This window comes from Simochromis diagramma, unplaced genomic scaffold (genome assembly GCF_900408965.1).
Source record: "Simochromis diagramma unplaced genomic scaffold, fSimDia1.1 OVJJ01000504.1, whole genome shotgun sequence".
Classification (NCBI taxonomy): Eukaryota; Metazoa; Chordata; class Actinopteri; order Cichliformes; family Cichlidae; genus Simochromis; species Simochromis diagramma.
This window is the reverse complement of record NW_024386732.1, coordinates 36,454-59,244: the sequence shown is the minus strand read 5'-3', so window position 1 is coordinate 59,244 and position 22,791 is coordinate 36,454. Positions and strand designations below refer to the sequence as shown.

At 45.5% G+C, this 22,791-nt stretch overlaps 1 long non-coding RNA gene across 1 annotated transcript; it reads right to left on the bottom strand.

The window, feature by feature from the left end:
• Window positions 1–3,764: 3,764 nt before the first annotated feature.
• LOC120731039 lies at window positions 3,765–4,926 on the bottom strand. Its single transcript, XR_005695268.1, has 3 exons — window positions 4,742–4,926; window positions 4,292–4,473; window positions 3,765–4,205 (listed from the first exon to the last, which is right to left on the bottom strand). It is a non-coding gene; the product is annotated as an uncharacterized LOC120731039 (long non-coding RNA).
• Between the last annotated feature and the right edge of the window lie 17,865 nt (window positions 4,927–22,791).

Below are 22,791 nucleotides of genomic sequence, written 5' to 3'. Positions count from 1 at the left end.
ACCTCGTATTGTTCCAGATGTGCTGACATCAGCAGCAGCACAGCTGTGTGATACCATGAATCTCAGTTATTGATCCAACACACAGTAAATACAAAGATCAGGATTTCTGAGAGTAATCATTATGAGTCTGAACACATGATCACTGAATGTTAGTCTCCACAATAATAAGCTAACACAAGCAAACACAGCTTTCAGCTCTTATTTTGAAACTGGCTTATTTAGAGAGCTGTGATGTGAGCGTGCCTGGCTCTGAGGCACTTGGGTCAGCCTCTGTTGTTTAGAAGTGTTACAGACTGTGAATGACACAGACCTGTCAGTTTCCATGTTTGTCTGTAACACAGCTCAGGGGCTCCATGCTGAACGCATCCATCCAGTGTTATTGATCCAGCACTGATACCAGCATTGGGATCAATACTACAACACACAGTCACATGTGTCCACGTGATGTGTTTGACCAGCTTTATTCATTAATGACCAATCAGCTTATTTACTGCATCTGAGTCCAGCTTCATTTAAATGATCCAACCATGAAAATGACATCAGTCCTACAGAAGCACTTCATGCTAACAGGAAGTCATTGATTAAGGTGGAATAACACAGAGACACAACCACTCACAGCTAACCTGACCCCACTAACTGCATGTGTTTGGACTGTGGGAGGAAGCCGGAGTACCGGAGAGGACGCACACAAACACGGGAGAACATGAAGCTCTGAAACAAAGATGGTGGATTTGACCTCAGGACCAGGTGCGTAATTTCCAGGGGGGTTACGGGGGTCATGACCCCCCAATAATCAGATCCAGCCAATATAATTTCATCATTCCAGTTTATAAAATTATGAATTATCTTGCATAAATAGCTTTTTGATTTTCTTTAATCGTTTCAATTATTATCAGCAAAATAGTTTCATGTTTAATCATCTAGTAATGTAACCCCGCCTCCTCCGCCGCATACTTGGTATTACCCAACCAGCTTTCTCTACCAAACCTTCACTGTTTGCTGTGTTTGTTAGCACAGTTGCTGGTGCCAGAGACTGCCAGTGTCTTCAGTCTGAGGTTTGAAGTTTCCATGTCTGTGTGATGTGTGGTGTGAAGGCTGCTGGTTAAACTGGGACTCACTGTTTAAAGCACTGAGTGCTCATAGAGAGATGCTCCATGAGTCCCAGTACAGACTACAAACATGGTGGAAACTTAGCTTTGATATCCACACACTCTGCACGTCTGTGAGTAACTGTGATGAAGATGTGCAGAGATCTGTGTCCAAACAGGAGAAAGACTGTAAAGACTCTGTGCTTCAAACAGCCTCTGTTAACATATGTGAGGCTGTTTGTTGTTGTTGCCATGGAGCTTTGCACTGTTTGGGTCAGCAGGTCATGTGATCAGGTTTGTTCTGCTGGACGATGGTTCAGTGTCAGGTTTGTTTGCATTCATCAATAAATATCTAAATAAATCAAAGACTCCATGTTTGTTCTTTCATCATGTGACCTCTGCTCATCCATCTCTGTGTGTATCAGGATACATTTGGTTCATAATACACAGAAAAATCAGAGTTATTACCTGTAATAAATGTGAAAGATTCCTGCAGTGATAACCAGGCAGGACTGAAACACATCCAAGCTGTCACCACGGTAACAGCACCGCCCATCCACAGGTGAGGGGAGGAGCAAAAAGAGGGACTTTCACCATTTTATACTAAAAACACTCAACTAATGTTTCTAATATGAAACAAATAAGCCCACATTAATGTGAGCGTTTATTAAATAATAATAATGATGATTTCCTCCTGATCTCATTTCCACAGCAGAGAAAACTGTGGTGTATATTGAGGTGGAGGGTGTGGTCTGTGGCTCAGGTGTAGAGTGAGGGTGGGGTGCACCACAGCAGCATGCTGGGACTGCTGAGGGTGGAGGAGGGAGTGATGATGACATCATGAGCAGCGCAAATGATTAATCACCAACACAGTTGTGTTTGTTTCTAGTATAGTTATAAATGAGGTGATCAAATATCTGCTGACTGATTAGATCCAGTATCTATTACAGATGAACTGGATATCACAGCATGTTGTTAACCCGTCATATCAAACTAAACAGTGTTGCTGCTGTAAATATCCTCCAATAAAATCAGATGAGGGCTTCTGTTGCCAGGTAACGATGATGTCACCCTGGATCTTCTGGAGTCTGATGTATTTCAACTGATTCATTTATTCCACCTTAACAGTTCATTCCTCAAATCAAACAGGATATTTGACCCTCAAAAAATGTACCGACAAATAATTTTGCAATAAAATATTTATTTCTCAGCTTTTACAAGTGAAATCAAACAAGTTTATTTAAAAGTGAAACCAGAGTGGAAGCTGCTCATATAGAGTCCAACCCAGGCAGCATCATCAAAGTGTCGGCTCTCTGAACACGGTGCAAGATCGCCATCTGCAGGACTAAACTAGTTTTTCTCCTCGTCAACATCAAGATGACGTCATCGTACAGCAAAACGTGCAGATCAGGTGACATGACTGTCTGAGAGGCGGAGTTAAACTGTGGCAGGTAAGCATGTGGAGGAGGAGCAACAACATGATGCCGGAACCTCATCATTGCATTATCCAGTTTCCTCTCTAACTGGATGCTGCTGTGAACAAGAACAGCTGTGGAACCAGGGTCCTGAGTGTCATCTATGGATGAATGCAGGTCAGTGAGTACAAGGGCAAGGAGACGTCACAGACATGTTGAAATTGTGATGTGAAGACAGTGGCCTGTGGTGGCCACTGCAGACTGTTGGGCTCTGTTACAGCCGTGGGTTTACTTGGACAGCCTGATAGCGACTCCCTGTCTGTCTGGAACAAAGCGTTTACATTCAAAAAGACATTTACACAAAACACCAACAACACATGTCAACATCTCATGATATTATTTATTATATATTATTATCATTTATTCATATTTATTTTTCAATGGAGATGACGACCAACTGCAGCTTGAATCATTGAGACACATTAAATAAACTTTGCTCGATGACAATAAGCAGAGTTAAATCAGTCCAATAAGTGTGGAGTCCTTCCTTCAGAACGTGTCTGCGTAGGTTCTCAGTCATCCAGGTCATGTTTGTCCAAGCAGCAACCACAACCTCCCTGCACAACATTTTGCAAAGTGAAATTTGTTTATTGTCCCATCAACAGTTTACCTGCAGAATCTTCTTTCCAGGAGTACAAATATCTTTACTGTGAGGAAGTGATGCAGAAAATACAACGTTTCCCTCTCTGTGACAATGAAGAAGTGCTTGAGATTAAGTAGACCGATCCTTCTTCCTTCTTCATTTCCTGCTCGCATCATCAGCTGACCTCTGACTTCCTTGTCGAGGTCTCTCAGCATCGACTGGAACATCAAATCAGACTCACACCATCTTCTTGTAATGTGGGCATGTCTGTCAGTTGTTTGAAGAGCATCTCTGGCCTAAACACAATAGGAAGAACAACACCGCCCCAAAACAAACACTTCCAGATTAGATGATGGGCACCATAATTGGAAATGGTAACATTAACACGTTAACTTCCTGTGTTTGGTCTGCAGTGGGTGACTCGTGATTCAGGGATCTACATTTAAAAACACATGTAAAACCGACAGCAAGGTTTTACCATCATATAGTCGACATAACTAAGCACAGCTGTTAACCTGTATGTTTGCTAACATTTGAACTCTTACTGTTGGAAATTCTATCAACAAAACACTAAATATAGTTGAATTCAATCCTACCTGAGCTGGTTGAATTGAACCAGTTTTAAATTCAAATTTTATTTATCACACACACAAAACCATACACAGTATGACAGGAGGTGAAATGCTTGCAGCTGTGCAATGCCCGACCAGTTTCATGACATACTTCCTCTTCCATCTGGGAACATAGTCTAAAGACAGGAAGTAGCTACTGTCAGCTTCCTGAATACCCAATAAGAAACAAATCAGGCCAAATCAACAAACCTTTGGGTCTTGTTTTCAAAAGTGCATGTTTGGCAGCTTCTGTCTCTCTTTCCATCCACTATTGGATGTCTTGTTCTGAAATAGTCACTTGGACAAACATGGAAGAGAAAAGATTCACTTGCGACTACAAGCATACGGTCCATTAAAGTCGGGTTACTCGGGGACTCTTTCAGGACGGCAGAAATCTCCTCCTCAGCAGACTGGTGACCTTCTCCTCTTTGTCCCATCTCTGAAGGAGCTGCACTTCTATCAGTAGGAACTGTCAGCTCTCTCAGTTTGAATCTAAATGAGTCATTTTAACTACTAATACAGAAATATGTAGACCTAGATCCAATGACTTCCTCCTCCCATAATGCAATAGTGCATCAGTCAGAAGGTTCAGTCGATGTGATGGAGTCATCTGTTTGTGACTCGTGCAAATCTTCTGAGGAGGGAGCAGAACCTCTCCATGCCTTCTCCATCGTTCAGCCCAAACCCAGGAAGCCTTCGTGTGCTCTACATGATTTCTGATTAACACATATTTGCTGTTTACTGTACAAGAGTTTATCAAAGTATGGACTGAATAGTGTGTGCATGTGCTTAGGATGACATGTGTGTCAGTTGGTGTACATTGCCCAATAAATCATAGCTGGCACTGCAGTTTATGTCCATAAACATGGACAGCCAGGGAAACACCTGGAGGTGTTCTTCCTGCATTTGTCTGATAAACACCAAACAGTGTTTTATAAACAGGAAATGTTGTTCTTGTGTCATATAGTAAAAGAAGATACTCACATGTATATGGAGGACAGCACACAGTGTCGTATATGAAATTCAGCTTGATGTTCTTGTCCTGGTATCTTTTCACCAGCTCACTGATGACACTGGATCTGCTCGCCTGTTTAAAACAGATCATCTCAATGGTTTCGAGTCGATAAGGCAAGGCACGGCAAATTTATTTGTATAGCACAATTCAACAACAAGGTGATTCAAAGTGCTTTACAGAGACATTAGAAACAAAAACAGATAAAAAGCATGATTTAAAATTGATTAAAGCAAGCAAACAAACAACAGTATATAAAATCAGAACAGTAGATAAAATCAGTAGTTAAATGTAAGTTTTGAAATTTAAGCTTAAAAGTGTGGATTTGGTGCTTTATTCAAATGCAGCTGAGAACAGGTGAGTCTTCAACCTGGATTTAAATAAACTGAGTGTTTCAGCTGATCTGAGGCTTTCTGGGAGTTTGTTCCAGATATAAGGAGCATAAAAGCTGAATGCAGCTTCTCCGTGTCTGGTTCTGACTCTGGGAACTGATAAAAGACCGGATCCAGATGACCTGAGGGATCTGGAAGGTTCATACTGGGTCAGGAGGTCATTGATGTATTTTGGTCCTAAACCATTCAGAGCTTTATAGACCAGCATCAGAACTTTAAAGTCTATCCTCTGACGGACAGGCAGCCAGTGTAAAGACCTCAGAGCTGGACTGATGTGGTCCACTTTTTTGGTCTTAGTGAGGACTCGAGCAGCAGAGTTCTGAATGAGCTGTAGTTGTCTGACTGATTTTTTAGGTAGACCTGTAAAGATGCTGTTACAGTAATCAAGCCTACTAAAGATGGAAACAGATGTTTTTGAATTTGTTTTTGAATTTGATAAGAGAAATAATATTTTGGGGAAACATTTGGTGACATTGTTGACTGTAGGTTAACAACTTAAGCATTGATTAACAACTCAGCGTTCTCCATGAATCATGTTCAAAAACATCAAGGGAATTTCATGACGACAGGAGGCTCCAAATACACCAGTTACACCAGTTACATCTAGTTTTTTCTGCTGGTTTTGTCATGGTCCTGCGACCATGACTCAGTGACTTTATGTTTATGTTCTTTATTGTTATTACTTTCATTATTATTCATGGCTGTTTTGGGATGGTTTGTGTTTGGGATTTTAGACGCTGGGTTCTGGGTTTGTGCTCCCTCTGTTGGTCCCTGGTGTTAGTGTTCCCCTGTCTCGTCAGGTTAATCAGGTCCAGCTGTTTCCCCCACCTGTGTGTGATTTCCCAGTGTCTCTTTGTGTACTTATAGTGTGTGATTTCCTCTGCTCCTCGTCGCGTCGTCTGTGTTCATCCTCTGTGTTCATACCTGGTGTAATCCCCTGCGTGCTCTCCCTGCTGTTTTCCCTGCTGTTTTCCCTTCATGCTCAGGTTTGCTATTTCTTTGTGTAGTTTCTCCCAGTTAGTTCCTCCTTAGTTCTGTTTTACCATCCCCACTTTATATTTGATATTATCAATAAATCACCCTCACACCTCAATAAGTGCTGCGTTTTGAGTCCTCCTTCCGCTTTCCACACGGCCGCTGCCCCGGACCGTGACAGTACGACGCGACCACAACATGGACCCAGCAGCGCTTAACCCGTCCAGGGAGCTACGGGAAAATCTCATCGATGCCACACAGGAGCTCATCGACCGGTGGCTGGAAAACCCGGGTGGCACATCCCAGCGCGCTATAGAGAGGCGGCTACAGCGTCTGGTGACCGGTCTCCCATGGCTTCTGGGCTCGCTTTGTTCATGGGAGCGGGAGTTTCTCCTTTTGGACCTCGGACTTCACCCCCCGTCTGCTTTTACTTTCGAGCAGCCCGAGGCGGTGAGCGAGCGACATGTTCTGGCTTCCCCAGATTCCGGGACTCTGTTTTCTGGGGCTATTCAGAGCGGGATGGGAGACTGTTCGGATTGCTTACCTACCTTCGTGGTAACGGATCCTTCCCAAGTGGGCGTGTACAGACCCTCGGGAAAACTGACAGACTGTGTCTCTGCCGCTCCCTCCGAGCCAGGACTTTATCGCCATTCTCCGGCTCAGTTCTGTGTCCAGCCACAAGCTTCCAGGTCTGTAGCTCCACTGTTAGCCTCCCTACGGGCACAATTACCTGTTCTGCCGCCGCTCCAGTTAGCCACTCAGCCACCACCACCGCTAGCATCGCTACAACCCACAGTTCAGTTAATGGCTGAGTCACAACATTCACACTATTTTTCCACCGCTGTTTCTAAGCAGGGAGATGAACTGTTTTATTACGGACCAAAAGCTGGCAACATTAGAGACTATTGCTCACTCCGGGGCTTCCCCAGAGGCTGGGTTACTGCCCTCAGCTTACTCTGGACCCCTGGAGGCCAAGATGCCAGCTGTGAACTGCACCGGGCTGTCACTGCCTGAGCAGGGTCAGTGCTCTGCGCAGCTGCAGCCCTCCTTATGTGTGCCAGAGGCCCACGTGCCTACTGGTTTTGTTTCAAATGTGCCAGAGGCCCACGTGCCTACTGGTTTTGTTTCATGTGTGCCAGAGGCCCACGTGCCTACTGGTTTTGTTTCATGTGTGCCAGAGGCCCACGTGCCTACTGGTTTTGTTTCATGTGTGCCAGAGGCCCACGTGCCTACTGGTTTTGTTTCATGTGTGCCAGAGGCCCACGTGCCTACTGGTTTTGTTTCAAGTGTGCCAGAGGCCCACGTGCCTACTGGTTTTGTTTCATGTGTGCCAGAGGCCCACGTGCCTACTGGTTTTGTTTCATGTGTGCCGGGGGCCCTGGTGCCCACTGGTTCTGCGGCTGTTTTCGCTGGGGGGCCCGAGGAGCCCGTCCAGCCTCCTGCTTCGCTAGCTGGGGGGCCCGAGGAGCCCGTCCAGCCTCCTGCTTCGCCTGCTGGGGGGCCCGAGGAGCCCGTCCAGCCTCATGCCACACTGGCTGCCACGTCGGCTGGGGGGCCCGAGGAGCCCGTCCGGCCTCCTGCTTCTTCGGCTGGGGGGCCCGAGGAGCCCGTCCAGCCTCATGCCACACCGGCTGCCACGTCAGCTGGGGGGCCCGAGGAGCCCGTCCGGCCACCTGCGGCTGCTTCTCCACCTCAAATCAAATCAAATCACTTTTATTGTCACATCACATGTGCAGGCACATTGGCACAGCACATGCGAGTGAAATTCTTGTGTGCGAGCCCCACAAGCAACAGAGATGTGCAAACACAACAACACAAACGAGCAAAATACAAGAATGGCCGACCTGAAACTAATAAATATATGTACAATATATAATAGTGTATGCATTTCTGGATGTGTATACTAAATGTATACAGCTTGGATCCAAGATCCAAGATGGCGGCGCGTGAACAACGCGAGGCTCAGTGTCTCTCCAGAATCTGCTATTTAGCGGTTTTTTATCTACTTTTAACCGGATTATTCGTCCAGAATTGCTGTGCGTTGCTGACCTACAGCAGACAAGAGCTTCTGGACATCTGGACTCACAACTCCAACAGTTTTATCGCCGATCTCCGACTCATCCCAGAGATCTCCAGAACACCGGAGGCTGCCCACTCTCCCCGGCCGGGCGGAAGTGCACGCAGACGGCGCCGAGATCGTAAACAAAGGCGAGGTAGGCGCGGAGGGCTACGGGCTAAGCTAAAGCTAACACCACACCGGCTGCCTTTACCCAGTATTTTTCTCGCCAATGTCCGTTCTCTGGCAAACAAAATGGATGAGATACGGCTCTCCATCACTAACAACAGACGGATTATGGACTCAAATGTCATGTTTTTCACCGAAACATGGCTGAACAACAGCTGCCCGGACAATGCTATCGAGTTAGCAGGACGCCACACACACCGAGCCGACAGGCTAGCAGATGACTCCGGCAAGACCAGAGGTGGAGGTTTGTGCATTTATATTAACAATGCTTGGTGCATGAACTCCACTACTACTGAGAGTCACTGCTCACCTAATGCGGAGTTTTTAATGGTCAAATGCAGACCTTATTATCTCCCCAGAGAACTCACTTCTATCATACTCACTGCCGTGTATATACCCCCCGACGCTAATGCTAGGTTGGCCATGAAAGAACTTTCTGCAGCCATTAACAAACACCAGAATAAACACCCCGAGGCTGCTTTTATTGTTGCTGGTGACTTCAACCACACCAACTTAAAGACAGTCCTCCCCAGATTCCACCAACATGTCTCCTGCCACACCAGAGGAGACAAGACTTTAGACCATGTGTATTCCAACCTGGCGGGAGCCTACAAAGCCACACCCCTCCCCCACATTGGACAATCGGACCATCTCTCCCTGTTCCTCACACCTCGGTATTCACCACTCATCCAACGTGTGAAACCTGCTGTGAGGACAATTAAAGTGTGGCCAGAGGGGACAGACGCAGTGCTCCAGGACAGATTTAAAAACACAGACTGGAATATGTTCACCCACACAGACCTGGACCAGTACGCCTCATCTGTACTGGATTACATCTCCAAAACCACAGACAGTGTCACCACCCAGAAACGGATCACCATGTACCCCAACCAGAAGCCTTGGATGAACCGGGATGTTCGTCTCCTCCTGAAGGCCCGCAACACTGCCTTTAGGTCAGGAGATGCACACGCCTACAGTACAGCCAGGGCTAATCTAAAGAAGGGCATCAAAAAAGCCAAACACCATTACAAAAAGAAGGTAGAAGAACACTTCTCCAACTCCAACCCCCGACGCATGTGGCAAGGACTCCAGACCATCACAGACTACAGGACCACCAAACCCTCCCCCGCATCCTCTGATGTCTCCTTCCTCAACGAGCTCAACAACTTTTATGCTCGTTTTGAGCGAGGGAACCCCACAACCACAACCAAAGCAGACATGACGCCAGACCACCAACCTCTGACTCTCTCCCCCACCGATGTAGGAGCGGTGCTGAGCAGGATCAATGTCCACAAGGCTGCAGGCCCTGATGGCATCCCCGGGCGTGTTCTCAGAGCGTGTTCTGGGGAGCTTGCAGGAGTGCTCACAGACATATTCAATCTGTCCTTGGCCCACGCTGTGGTACCGGCCTGCTTCAAATCCACCTCCATCGTCCCGATACCCAAAAACTCCAACCCATCTTGCCTCAATGATTACCGCCCAGTAGCACTCACCCCCATCATCACTAAGTGCTTAGAGCGACTGGTCCTAGCACACTTCAAATCCTGTCTCCCCCCCACCCTGGACCCCCACCAATTCGCATACCGCCAGAACAGGAGCACAGAGGATGCAGTCTCCGTCGCAATGCACTCTGTCCTCTCACACCTGGACAACAACAACACCTACGCCAGAATGCTGTTTATAGACTTCAGTTCAGCATTCAATACAATCCACCCCTCACAACTCATCAGGAAACTGACAGACCTGGGCATCAGTTCCCTCATCTGCAAATGGTTACTGGACTTCCTGACCAACCGCCCCCAACATGTCCGGCTGGATAACCACTGCTCATCTACCATCACAATGAACACCGGTGTACCACAAGGCTGTGTGATGAGCCCTTTCCTCTACTCCCTCTTCACCCACGACTGCAGACCTGCTGATGGTTCCAACACCATCATTAAGTTTGCAGATGACACCACGGTGATTGGCCTCATCAGTGACAACGATGAGGCCGCCTACAGGGAGGAGGTGGATCGTCTGGCTGAGTGGTGCGACAGAAACAACCTGCTGCTTAACACCGAGAAGACCAAGGAGTTCATCGTGGACTACAGGAGGAATGCTGACCCACATCCACCCATCCACATTAAGGGGACGGCTGTGGAGCGTGTGAGCAGCTTCAAGTTCCTGGGAGTCCACATCTCCGAGGATCTCACCTGGACGACCAACTGCTCCAAGCTGGTCAAGAAGGCTCACCAGCGCCTCTTCTTCTTGAGGACTCTGAGGAAGAACCACCTGTCCTCAGACATCCTGGTGAACTTCTATCGCTGCACCATCGAGAGCATCCTGACCAACTGTATAACAGTCTGGTACGGGAACTGCTCTGCCTCGGACCGGAAGGCGTTGCAGAGGGTCGTGAAAACTGCCCAGCGCATCGCCGGAGCACCACTTCCTGCCATAAAAGACATCTACAGGAAGCGGTGTCTGAAAAGGGCTGGGAAAATCATCAAAGACCCCAGTCACCCATCACATGGACTCTTCACCCTCCTGCCCTCTGGGAGGCGCCACAGGAGCCTACGGACTAAGACCACCAGGTACCGGAACAGCTTCTTCCCCACAGCTGTCAGACTCCTGAACTCTGCCTCCTGACATCTGACCCACGTTAAACTCATGGACTGAACATACACACAATGGACAACTGTACCCTCAAACACACAATAATAACATGGACTGAACCACCACTCACAACCACCAGCACTTTATATAGCCTCTGTAGAAACCATCTACACCCTCACTTATCTTAACTGCACTACTGTATAGCTCTGTGTAAATAATCATTCTGTACATTTGATAATCTTTAATCCTACAACTGTTTACAACTTGCATAGTTCCCATTTCTGTATAGCTGTATATCTCAGATTCTGTAAAGTTACTTATTTCATATTCTGTATAGTTTTTCATATTTATATCCTGTTCATAGCCTGTTCATAGCTTGTACTCACTACAGCCTGTACATACTTATAGTTATAGAATATTCACAACATACTTCATACCGTGTACATTATAACATACCATAATAGACCCATTTCTGTAATATACTCACATATCTATATTATTGCTAATATATATTGTAATATATCTATATCACTAAAGCACTTCTGGATGGATGCAAACTGCATTTCGTTGCCCTGTACCTGTGCATGTGCAATGACAATAAAGTTGAATTCTATTCTATTCTATTCTAAATATTTTCCTACGTGTGTGTGTGTGTGTGTGTGTGTGTGTGTGTGTGTATACACATTTTTACAAATTAAATAGTAAAAAAAATAAAAATAATAATAATAATAATAATAAAATATATAAAATATACAGAGTTGAATATGTGCAAAACAAGTGGCATTTATATACAGTGTGGAGTGCATAATGTTAAAGTTCCAGTAGTGAAGCTGAGGTGTCTATCTATGACGTGTTCAGCAGTCTGATGGCCTGATGGAAAAAGCTGTCTCTCAGTCTGCTGGTACGGGACCGGATGCTGCAGAACCTCCTTCCTGATGGAAGCAGTCTGAACAGTTTATGGCTGGGGTGACTGGAGTCCTTGATGATCCTCCCCGCTTTCCTCAGGCAGCGCTTCCGGCCGCACCTGCGGCTGCTTCTCCACCTGTGGCTGCAGCGCCGCCTCCTGCAGTACCATCACCTGCAGCGCTACCACCTGCTACTGCCACGCCTCAGCCTGAAGCTTCAGCCTCGCCTGGTTCTGGTCCAGCTTCATCCTCACCTGGCCCAGCTTCAGCGTCAGCTTCGCCTGGCCCAGCTTCGGCTACAGCTTCATCCTCGCCTGGCCCGGCTTCATCCTCGCCTGGCCCGGCTTCATCCACGCCTGGCCCGGCTTCATCCACGCCTGGTCCGGCTTCATCCTCGGCTTCAGCCTCGCCTGATTCTGGTCCAGCTTCATCCTCACCTGGCCCAGCTTCAGCTACAGCGTCAGCTTCGCCTGGCCCAGCTTCAGCTACAGCTTCATCATCGCCTGGTCCGGCTTCATCCTCGCCTGATTCTGGTCCAGCTTTATCCTCACCTGGCCCAGCTTCAGCTACAGCGTCAGCTTCGCCTGGCCCAGCTTCAGCTACAGCTTCGTCCTCGCCCGGCCCGGCTTCAGCTACAGCTTCTTCATCGCCTGGCCCGGTTTCATCCTCGCCTGGCCCGGCTTCATCCTCGCCTGGCCCGGCTTCATCCTCGCCTGGCCCAGCTTCAGCTTCATCTTCGTCTGGTCCAGCTTCAGCTTCATCTTCGTCTGGTCCAGCTTCAGCATCATCTTCGTCTGGTCCAGCTTCAGCATCAGCTTCGTCTGGTCCAGCGTCGGCTTCAGCTTCGTCTGGTCCAGCGTCGGCTTCGGCTTCTGCTTCAGCATCGCCTGGCCCAGCTTCAGCGTCCTCATCAGCCTCGCCTGGTCCAGCCTTCGTGTCTGCATCATCGTCTGGTCCAGCCTTCGTGTCTGCATCATCATCTCCGCCTGCTGCGGTCCCGGCTTCCGTGCCCTCAGCCTCGCCTGGCCCAGCCTCGTTTGGGTCTGGAGCTAAACGGCCGTTTTCTGGACCGCTGGCTGGGCTACTGGCTGGGCGCCGTTGCCTTCCGCACGGCCGGCCCCCGGACCGCCATTGCCTGAGCGGCCGCCGTTGCCTTCCGCACGGCCGGCCCCCGGACCCTCTTCGCCTGAGTGGCCGCCGTTGCCTTCCGCACGGCCGGCCTCCTGAACCTTTTGTGCGCCTCCACGGCCTTCTTCGTGGCCGGCCTCCTGAACTGTCCCGTCCTGGCCTCCTGTGTTATCGGGCCCCTGGCCGGCCACCTGAACTGTGTTTTGGACTCTGCTCCCCTGTGAGTTTTTTGTGAACATTTGTTTGGGACTCTGGGGCCTCCGTCTTTGGTCCTGGCCCGGTCCCTCCGTCCTGGGCCCCCTGCCGCCCGCCCGGATCTGGTGGTGTGTTTCTGTGGCTGTCGGGGGCCAGCCCTTGAGGGGGGGGTACTGTCATGGTCCTGCGACCATGACTCAGTGACTTTATGTTTATGTTCTTTATTGTTATTACTTTCATTATTATTCATGGCTGTTTTGGGATGGTTTGTGTTTGGGATTTTAGACGCTGGGTTCTGGGTTTGTGCTCCCTCTGTTGGTCCCTGGTGTTAGTGTTCCCCTGTCTCGTCAGGTTAATCAGGTCCAGCTGTTTCCCCCACCTGTGTGTGATTTCCCAGTGTCTCTTTGTGTACTTATAGTGTGTGATTTCCTCTGCTCCTCGTCGTGTCGTCTGTGTTCATCCTCTGTGTTCATACCTGGTGTAATCCCCTGCGTGCTCTCCCTGCTGTTTTCCCTTCATGCTCAGGTTTGCTATTTCTTTGTGTAGTTTCTCCCAGTTAGTTCCTCCTTAGTTCTGTTTTACCATCCCCACTTTATATTTGATATTATCAATAAATCACCCTCACACCTGAATAAGTGCTGCGTTTTGAGTCCTCCTTCCGCTTTCCACACGGCCGCTGCCCCGGACCGTGACAGGTTTTGTGACTGAAGTAAATTTCCAGCTTTAGAGTTGCTGCAGTCCTAATTACAAAAGGAAATAGTAGTCCTCAATCAACCATAATAACTTTAACATGACAGAAATTATCTTTAAAATAAAATAAAAAATAGGTGTGTGTGTGGGGGGGGGGCAACACTCAACATCTGCACATTCAAAAACATCTGTTTCCATCACAAATACTTCAAATGTTGTTTCTTATATAACCAGTCCATTTAAAACTATGACTTATTTAGGAGAGCACCTCACTAGTGGTGGAGCAGTGACATGAAGTTTCCTTCAACATTTCCTCAGCTCAGCTGGTTTGGAGCTCTCAGGATGAGACAGCAGATATTCCTCTACATCTTTGTCTCTTACAAACATGATGTTTCCATCCAAGCGCTCAGTAATACTTCTTCTTTTTCTTACAAGGCCAAAGTCGGCATCCATGCTCACAATCATTGTGCCATCAGTCTGAAACCAAACATCAACACTGGTTCATCCATTTCTGTCTGATGGAACCAAATCTCATGACAGGATGATTAACTTGGTTGGTAGATCATTAGATAACACCTGACAGACTGAACCCACTCCAGTGGACATAAGAGTAGAAAATATGATCTAGTGTCAACATTGAAGGACTTTTCAGCCTGAAACATGTTTATATCAAGAAATGTGTCAAATGCTGTTAAACTGTATGATCTGCATTGTGTTGCACTGAGTAATGACACGCTGATGTCCAAACAGAATAGTTTGGCATTAAGTCATAAATCTCTAAGAACAAACCTGTGTTCACGAACATGTTTATCTCTCTTGTGTTTACTGCGTGGGTCTGTGGTCCTCTGGTAAATGTAGCTGTAAATGTTGTTTTCCTAATATACACGAGTACTGCTGCGTTCATGCATCGATGTTCTCCATGTTCTTTGCAAATAATGCAAATGTTTGTGGATGGTGCTGAGCATTTCTATGACATCTTTCAGTGAATCCCACAGGCTGAGCTCTTCTCTCTTTGCCTATCTGCTTGCTGTCTCTGAACCAAAAGAGCTCTAAGTCACATTATCCATGTTCTCAGCCAGTGGTGTGACTGGTGTGGGGACAGGTGAACCAGTCTGACTGAAGCTGGGAGGTGACGACTTCATTCATTTAATAACAGCCCCTCTCGCTCAGTTTTTTCATTCGCTCGTGCTCAGATCTCTGCGAACCTGTCACTCAGTGTGGTTGATCATCTTCATCTTCACTTCCTGCTTCTATCATGGTTAAAGCTGATGAATCCTCTGGACATCAAACACTGATGGTGTTACTGGAGCTGAGTGAAGTTTGATGGCTTTATTATCCAGGCTGTGACACATGGCAGCTGTCAGAGCAGAACTCAGGAAGTCAGCAGGTGTGTTTCAATTCAGCCTCTGCTTCCTCTGAAGGTCCATGACATCACAGCGAGGCCACGAATGCCGACCAGACTCCCAGGCTCCCACAAACGTGTCCTCCTTCTCCCGGGATTTGAAGCACAGGTAGGCCCACCCTATCCCAGCATGCATTGCAGTGTGGTGGTGGAACATATATCTGGGTCCAGAGATGGAGCAGCGCTCTCTCTGAGTCTTTGAGGCTGTTTCTGTTTGAATCTGGCTTCAGTCTAAGGCTACGTCCACACGTACACGGGTGTTTTTGAAAACAGAGAGTTTCTTTTTTTTCTTTTTTTTTTTGTCCCGTTTGGATCTATAGCCATCAGAATTGTTGTCTTGAGGCCAAGGAAGATGCCAAGCGGATTTATTTTACCAAGTGGATCATCATGGCCTTGACATATTGGTCCATTTGATTTACCTTTATTATAATTATGAATTTATTTTATTTTCAGTTGCAAACGGGACAGACATGACTGTGGGATAGGACAGGGGGAAAGAATGAAAGAAAGAGGGGGAGAGAAAGAAAACCAAAGGGGAGAAGAGACGGTGAGAAGGGGGGGAAGAGAGAAAAACAAACAAACAAAAAAAACAAAACTCCTGGGTCACCTGTATGGAGAAAAAAAAACAGAGGAGACAGCAAACAACAAAGAGCAACATAATAATAGAAAAAAAAAGCACCATCACAATAAACTAGCTAGCCATAGATATCAATAGTTACTAAATAATAAACGATATTGTGCAACACTCAAGATAGACAGCGCACAGTGTGCTTTGAGGCAGCAGCCAAGAAAGCTGTAGTCCGCGTCTGTGAATACCCATGTGTACACCTGTGTGCATACCTGTGTGGATCAGCATGCTTGCATTCCAAAGGTTTCTCCATGTAAAGATCTGCTAGGGAGTGTGGGGAGCCACAGCCCTGTCCTTTATGGCATCAAGCAGGTATGGAGGAGATCAAAACTCCAGACATCCAGAGGCCCCCAGAACACAAGAGACCAAGGAAGACCCACAGAGGGGCAGCCGCGCCACTGTACGGAGATTTTCCATTTTAAAAAATAATCCCGTCCACACGTAAAGGCAGAAATGAAGGAAAACGCTGCTATGAACATGCCAAAGCAACAGGTGGCGATATATTCCGAACCGTGCAGAAATGTTGGCCAATCAGAAGTCTAGAAGCCTCGGTGGGAAATAGTAAACAAAGCTGGGGCATAAAAGCAGAACCGAGTCGTATGTGTGGAGGGACAGTAACTGTGTATATGTATATCATATTATATCACTTCAAACAGAGGTGACCCAGTAATGCTGCACTAATGAATTAGACTAACTATTCACTTTAGCTAAAGTTATTAAGTTAGCTAAAGAGTTGGGATGCTGTGTAAGACATAAATAAAGCTCAAACACAAAGGTTTGGACACCGTTTTGCATGTTTCCCTACTGTAGGGGTCTCTGCAAGCATACAGGGCTCTGAGAGGGTACAAGATGACAACTTTGGAATTCTACTAGAAACAGTCGATCATATTTGTTTGTCAAAGCTGAATTCAGGGCAAACTACGCTAAATTAGCGTTTTGAGCTAACAGCTACAATAAGCATAAAAGTTACCTTACGGCTATCATTTGTTAACATGACGCTTGTTCTTATACATGTAATACATTTATTACCAACCTGAGAGTTTATCCGCTGGTCATTCGACATGACGAATGACGTCTGAAGTCTTAATTCAGCTCAAGACGCTGTAGATTCCCGTCAGTAACACTTTCGGTCCGCTAGTAAAACGTAGTTCTATTAATCTGCGCTTGAACCGGAACTGGATGTAAGTTCCAAAAAACTGAATTTTGGAACTGAAATTGAATGGTGAGAAGTGAAACTGAAATTATTCGAGAGCTGAATTTTTAAAGGATAAAATGCAGTTTCAAAGCAAATCAATTCATTTTCAAAATATAAATTCAATTTCAATTTAGTGATGATCATTTTCAAACCATAAATTCAATTTCAAATTAGACTAATTCAAATTCAGTTTCTGATGGCACAGATTTCTGCCCATAGTAATCTGATTACTTTAATAAACATGTAACTTGGATGGATTGGATGCTGGCGTGACCACAGTGCACACGTCTGCTGTTGCTCACAGTCGTCCAAGGGACGCTCAGGGAGTTTGTGTGTTCAGACACATGAAACATTAGAGGGAACGTTGGTCACCACATTAAATGTTGCAAATAGTTCTGTAATTTTCCCAGACAATGACAACATGTGAAGTATGCACAACTAATTACTGTAGTTTTGAGAAACATTTGTTTCCACTTGAAAAGCTTATTTCATTGTGGTTGAATAAAATAAGTGATACCTGTTCATTTTGTTACAGAGTACAGCATGGTGGGAAAGGATGGAGAGAATCCCCCACTAAGCTTTCGGGTTGGCATTACTTTAATTTTGTTTTGTATTAATTGCATGCTTTGGTGTTTCTTTGTGTTTGATGTGAGGTGTGGGCCACACCCATGTGGGAGTGGAGACTCTACTCTAGTCCAGCTGCCAGCTGTTTGGAGTTGAGTACAGGGAGCAGCTGATTGGGGAGGATTGGAGCCCTTCTCTATAAAGGGGAGAGGAAACAGGAAGTAGGGTTGTTGGTTTTTTAGTAGGACACTGGTGTAGCAGGGAAGCCTCGAAGATCCAGGACGAAGTATGCACATTTTAACGGTAAAGATTTTTAACCTGGCCTGGCTTTGCTTTTAAAATAATCTGAGGATGTTGGAGGGAGTGCTGGGAGGCAGAAAAAAACACTGGACTGGAGACTCTGTGCCCCTGAAAAGGAAACTGGACCAGTTTTGGGGAAGTTCCAGCTCCCAGGATGTGAAGTGGAGACCCAGCCTCGAACAAAGTCAGGCCTGAAAAGGTGGGTGGCAAGCCTTTTTGAGGAAGCTGCAGGATTGATACGTTTTGGCTGCTTGTTCTTCCAAGTGACCACCTTTGCCCTGTTTGTAACCAGGCTAACAACCCTGACCGCGGTGGCCTTGGATTCCTGGCCAGAGTTGTCTTCAGCCAGTAGTTATTTGAAAGAACAAATAAATCTTGTGTACCGCATTGCAGTGTGTGTGGTGGTTGGTTACTGGTCGATATAACATTTTGTTTAAAGGATCTCATCTGTATCACAGACGGGTGTGGACACGGAGCGTTTTCAAATCTACCTGTGCTGCTGTGGACGTAAAGCTATTCCAGCGTGCAGCAAAGCGAGTGAAATATGCAACTTCATCTTATTCTGCACATCTTTTCTGCGAGACCTGTTGCAGTACTGATGGTCCTGTTGTGAAGGGTCCTCCCACTGTGTGTGGACAGAGTGCAGATGTGGCTCAGGGGTTGTGTGGAGATGCTGGACTGGTCTAAGATGACCGAAGCTTCCACTGCACATTCTGAATAACACAAATATATCATCAGATGTGCACTCAAATAAAATGTCAGCATAAGAGAAAGTGTAAAGTGTCACTTGGCTTATTACATATTTAAGGAACATTTCTTATTCCACTCTGTCACACACCTGCAAATTCAGAAATCTCAGCATCGAATGTTCCCCCCCAAAATTTGTCAGTTTTAAATTGTTGTGATTAGTTTTTAGTTTTCATTCTAAAACGAAAAAAATGACAAATTTTGGTGCGTTTGCAAAGGTTGCATTAATGTTTTTACTTTACATCAAGACTAAATAAAGCTCTGTGGGCTTTTTATCGATACAATAAAAGGAGGAAACAAACTCTCTTCGGAGGGTATTTGAGTCTTAAACTTGCTTGAATCGTTTCTCGCAGCAGCCGTGGAATTAATTAGTCTGAAAGCTGCCAGCCAGCTAGTTTCCAACACAATGAGGCCACTGTAATGGGAGACACTGAACAGACGGCCCTGGTGTTTCACTGGGATGCTCTCTGCACATTGCAGTGTGTTTCTTAAACCCACTTCATATCAAGCTCATTGGGTGTGTTGCAGGTTATTGTTAAGTTTTCCATAGCAGGAAATAAACTGGTCCCTTAATGGTTTCAACATGAAATATTCAAACACAAATATCTGGTCCACCGTTTGTGTGACAGAAGTTCCTCTGTGTGCATGTGGAGACATGTGATGTTAAATCAGAACATGAACAGGTTACAGGTGACATGAAGAACATTTGTCAGCCTCATCAGCTTCCTCTCTATCAGCCCTGCAGGGTTTTTGGCCTCCCATCTCCCCTCTGCATCACTTCTTCTTTCTGTGGTTTCCTGCTGATCTGAGGACAGCTTATTGTAACTGAGTTTTGGCTCTGTGGGCTCTCCTGGTTCCTCTTCAGACTGCGACAGACGTCAGGGATTAAACACGATCATATTTAACATCAGTTCAACAGGAAATCATGGCTGAGTTCATCACACACGTCTTTAAAACACTTCCGTTGGATCCATGAAGGGCTGTGAGGTCACTAACAAACACATCTGTGGTTTCTCCACACTGACCTCGCACCTCCCAGCTCCTGATTGGTCACTTCAGTCACATGTCAGAGTAAAGGCCCCGTCTCTCAGCCCTGTCTCCATCTAGCTGTTTGTTATAAATAAAATGTGTTTATGTGGCACTTTTCACAGATAAAAATCACAAAGTGCTTCACAATAATACCACAATAAAGCCTCAGTGCCTGAGAAGCCAACAGTGGGACCAACAGTGACCTCTGACCTGCAGACCTGAGTGCTCGGGAACAAGCACGAGGTATCCACAGGTCAGAGACACACTGATGGCTCAGTGTTTATAATTTCATTATTATTATCCTTTGTTTGGGTTAAATTATTGTTTAATATTACAGCTATAATAACAGCAAAGTGTCTGTATTACATTTACAATAAAGTCTGAATAAATTAAATAATAAAAAATGAATCCACAGATACACGATTCATTATTTAAGCACAGAAGTCTTCGTTTTAATGACTCCCGCAGATATAACAGATTCTCATGTGTTGATGTAAATGGAGAGTCCTCTTCACACACTGAGGTTACACCTCGCTCCAAATGATTATGTAAATTGTATTTAGGTGTTACACAGATTACATATGTTGTTTTTCAGTTAATAAACCTGTGGATGGCATTGTGTCTCAGGACTCTCTGGGTCACTGACATCAATCGCAGGCCCCTGTGATCATTAGTTTGCCAGCTGAGCCCAATTAAAGGATAAACTACTAATAAGGATGTTCCACATTATTAAGCAGGCCACCATTTTCAAGCAACATGGGAAAGAAAAATTATCTCTCTGCTGCTGAAAAGCATGAAATAATTGAATGCTTTGGACAAGGGATGAAAACCTTGTCCAAGTGTGATCACCATAGTGTTAAGAGATTTGTGGCTGAGTCCGAGCACACACGGGTTCGTCCAGATAAAGGCGCTGTTGTGGATAGGCGTAGCTTTGGGTCACGTGGTGTCAGTAATAGTGATTGCTATATCACCTGTTCACGGCCCGAGGGAACTTTTGTGAATGAGTGGGTGATGGGGGAAGTCGACTTTTGCTGAGCGCTCAAGCTTGGAATGTTTTGATCACTGTTTTTCTGGATTTTAAGGATTTGATAACAAATAAAGGAGTTTTAACCTGGAATTTTGACGTTTTAAACAGCGGGCGCGTCAACATTATTCCCCTATTCAGCTGCTCGGCGACTCAAAGGCTTGACAGTCGCCAATATTTGTCAGCAAAAATGTGCAACGACAATGGAGCGTCCCGCAATCAGCGCTGAATAAACGCCGACGCGAGCCCACACACCGCCGCCACTACACCCATAAAATCGGCTAGTCTGACAGATAAGGAGACGACGGTGGTATGTAAACTGTGTTTTTGTGCTGCGTGTTGTTTGTTTGAACGCAGTTTGGATTCTGACCACATGAAGATGTTGTTGTGACACGCCCACTGCTACGTTTGCTGTTCGGTTTGGTGTGTGTGTGTGTGTGTGTGTGTGTGTGTGTGTGTGTGTGTGTGTGTGTGTGTGTGTGTGTGTGTGTTGCCTTTGTTTTGGATTTTGGCATGCTGCTTATGTTGAATGCTTAAAATGAGTGGATCACAGCTCTTGCAAACAAAATTGAAACCATCCAAACAGATCGGAAAAGGCATGTAAACAAAATGAAAAGTGTTATTATGTCTCTTAAAGAGCTAATGAAAGATGATAAAAATCATTCACAAGTTAAATCACAGTTTGAGTTAACACACCTGTTTAAGGATGCCAGTGCATTGCATGAATCTCTGCTTTCTCTAATCTCATTTGATGCGATTAAAACCCTTTCTGATTCTGATTTGATGAGAAAGATAAACAAAATACATGGTTCTCAAGCATCTCTAAATACAATAAAGGGTTTATGGAGGATGTTAACATATGGCTTTCTGAAACTGATAAACGTTCGGAGAGGCCATCACCTGACAAAGCAGAGTCACAGGAAACTTCCCTGGGAGGAGAAGTGGAGGTGCGAGAGCACACTGGAAAAGAACCTCAATCATCTCTTAATCCTCAGAACGATGTTAATGATGACGTGTTGCCATCCGACAGTGTGTCAAATCAAGGCAGTAGGTCAAGATTATAACAAGCATTCAAAAGCATTTAAGATTATTGATTTAACTCAACATTTTAAAGTGGTTATAACTGCACCTGTAATAAAGGCTATATTGGGTACCAATATGTTTAAACATCTGAATGCAATATCAATATTAATTATTAATGCAATGCTAATGATGATGATGATGATTATTAACAATAGCAGAAAAATATTTCTCTAATCCCCACATCAGTCAGACAACTACAGCTCATTCAGAACTCTGCTGCTCGAGTCCTCACTAAGACCAAAAGTGGACCACATCAGTCCAGCTCTGAGGTCTTTACACTGGCTGCCTGTCCGTCAGAGGATAGACTTTAAAGTTCTGATGCTGGTCTATAAAGCTCTGAATGGTTTAGGACCAAAATACATCAGTGACCTCCTGACCCAGTATGAACCTTCCAGATCCCTCAGGTCATCTGGATCCGGTCTTTTATCAGTTCCCAGAGTCAGAACCAGACACGGAGAAGCTGCATTCAGCTTTTATGCTCCTTATATCTGGAACAAACTCCCAGAAAGCCTCAGATCAGCTGAAACACTCAGTTTATTTAAATCCAGGTTGAAGACTCACCTGTTCTCAGCTGCATTTGAATAAAGCACCAAATCTGCACTGTAACAGAACTGCTGATTGTATCTACTGTTCCTTTTTTTTCCATTTTAAATCATGCTTTTTATTTGTTTTTATTTTCTAATGTCTCTGTAAAGCACTTTGAATCACCTTGTTGTTGAATTGTGCTATATAGATAAACTTGCCTTGCCCTGTCTACTTTCAGTAGAAAATCGTATGTGCTGTGTTCAATGCTGTGGAAAAACGGGAAATAGAAAATCGTGATTGGTCAGAATTAGCCTGTGATAACTTAATAAATGTGGGCTTTTACTTTAGTTCATTTAAATATTTAGTTTTGAATTTATCTGCATTTAAACTGAACATAATT